This window comes from Colobus angolensis, unplaced genomic scaffold, assembly GCF_000951035.1.
Source record: "Colobus angolensis palliatus isolate OR3802 unplaced genomic scaffold, Cang.pa_1.0 Scaffold20, whole genome shotgun sequence".
Lineage (NCBI taxonomy): Eukaryota > Metazoa > Chordata > Mammalia > Primates > Cercopithecidae > Colobus > Colobus angolensis.
The window spans coordinates 13,059,665-13,062,152 of record NW_012115155.1 but is presented as its reverse complement, the minus strand read 5'-3'; the positions used below and the strand labels follow the sequence as shown (position 1 = coordinate 13,062,152).

Here is a 2,488-nt window from a genome sequence, read left to right as displayed (position 1 = left end):
TCGAGACCGGCCTGATAATTATTAAAATCGATCATTGATGTTTACTAATTAATCATATTATTGCTCCTAATACCGCAGGGGGTGTACACCTACCTGTGATGTTGTTCCTAATATCCAGGGACAGAGGACATGATCTTAGTTTTAATATCGCAGTAGGTGTACACTCACACTGTGACACTGATCCTAATATCCAGGGGGTAGAGTATGACATGACTCCCAACATAGAAATGAACGGACAGCCACCCAGTGATATTGCTCCTAATATTCACAGAAGAAGCGTATGATATTACTCCCAATATCACAGGGAGGTTACAGCTCTTCTGTGATACAGTTCTAGTATCCGGAGGAGGAGAGGATGATAATAGTTCCAGTATCGCAGGCTGTGTTCACCCGCCCTGTGATATTGTTATGAGTATCCTGGAAGGGATAAGACTCCCCATAGAGGAGGAAGCGTACATCCACCCTGGGATATTGTTCCTAATATCCATGGAGAGGAGAGGCTGATATTACTCCCAATATGGCAGGGAGTGTACATCCACCCTGTGATATTCTTCTTAATATTCCAAGGCCCAGAGGTTGATATTACTCCCAGTATCACAGACACTGTACACCCCTGTGTGATACTCTTCCTGATATCCGGAAGGGGCGAAGATGGTATTAATCCCCATATCACAGGAGGTGAACACCCACTCTGATATCTTTCCTAGTACGCAGGGGGAGAGGGGATAATATTATTCCAATATTGCAGAAGATGTACACACCCCCCCATGATATTATCCTTAATATTCCAAGGTACAGAAGACGATATTACTCCCAATATCGCAGAAAGTGTACACCCCCCAGTGATGTTGTTCCCATGATCCAGGAGGGAAGAGGATGATATGACTTTCAACCCCTGCATCCTGCAATGCTCTCACCCTGCAACACTGACACCCAGCTCAACCTGACATGGGACCACAGGTGCTGGCTGGGGCTGTTGATTGCTTCTCTTTTCTCCCTTGCCAGACTCAGTAGAGGAAGCTGAGACTGAGCAGCCGCAGGAACAAGGTGGGTTTTGCAGGTGGCTCAGACTTCCTCTGGTTATGAGCTGGGCCTTGGGGTAACACCAGGGGAGGTGACAGAGCTGAGTACGGTGGGCATTGGATGTGGCTGTCACCCCTCTGTGGTGCTGGCTGGGGGCTTGGGGGTCGTTGACTAAGGTGGGCCTGAACCTCTCGTCTACTCTGACACTGGAGGCTGTGGGGTCCCACACTTCTTCCAATGAACATGCTGGCCCCCGCCTGGTCCCCGACCGAGATGGGACATCCTTTCCACTGCTGGGGCCCACATGGAGCTGTGGGTTCCTTTCTCATGACCTGGAGAAGCTGCAGCTCGCCCTGTGCTCTGCCTCAGAGATAGGAGGCCACACTGCCCTCAGCGGGTAGCAGAATTCAGAGCCTTAGGTTGCAGGGGCCTCAACTGAGGTCCCTGAAGGGTCTGTTCTTTCCTGAGGGGCTGATTCAGGGAGGCCCTCCCGTCTCCGCTCTGGGGCTCTGTCTCTTCCCCTCACACAGGGTCCGCATGTGGACGGCCTGGTGATGTGGACACACCAAGGACCCTTGGAAGTTCCCTGGGAATGGGATCCATCCCAGTACATTTGGGATGCAGGCACAAGGTCCCAGAGGAGGCCTGGGAAGCCAGTGGGGAAGGGAAGGCTGTAGTAGGTTTAACCTCGGGGAGGGGGTGGTTCCACCCTCTGCCAAAGTCCCTGGAGCAAGGGCACGTGGCTCTCCAGCTGCCCCAGAGGCCAGGGTAGTGGCTGGGAGGGGCTGTGTGCCTCTGCTGGGTGGGGGAGATTTCTTAGCTAATCTAGAGAAGTCAAGTCAGACATTTGCCTCTAAATCATATTTATTTATTTTTTAATTCCAAGGCTTTACAGATGAATAAGGAGACAGTTTGTATTGAAAATAGTTTTTACATGTGAGCTTGAAAAAGAGTCTATTTAAATCTAGTTTTTTCCTTCCCTGTAATGCCTCCTTTCATCCCAGGTTTTCCAACAGGAAATGCGCTCGTTTGCTCACCTCTGGGAGGGGGCTTTGGCTAGGAATCCACCAAAGCCAGCAGGCGCCAGTGGACAGCTTGAGCAGTCTGGCCTTTGTTCACCCTTTAGGAACTGTGGACTTCAGGTTTTCAGACCATCCAAGGTGAAGGTGGCCACAGGGGCCTGGAAGCTTTCCCATCCTTCCTGCAGGGATGGTCCGTTTCCCTGCACGGAGCTTTGTACCTGGGTACAACACCCCTGCCCTGTGCCGTCGGTGGCTTTACCAATTTTGCATAGCAGCTTTTGAGCTGATCCATAGCTCTGATTGGCTGTTGAGGATTTCATGGATTCCTGTACCCCACCGGGGGGCCCAATATGCTGACAGAAGTTACATTTGTAGTTGTAGTGCTGCGTATACATGGGTCCAGTTAGAAGGCTTTGCGTATACATGGGTCCAGTTAGAAGGCT

At 51.0% G+C, this 2,488-nt stretch overlaps 1 pseudogene; it reads left to right on the top strand.

The window, feature by feature from the left end:
- LOC105511566 overlaps positions 1 to 2,488 on the top strand; it is a 54,929-nt pseudogene that overhangs the window by 35,031 nt on the left and 17,410 nt on the right.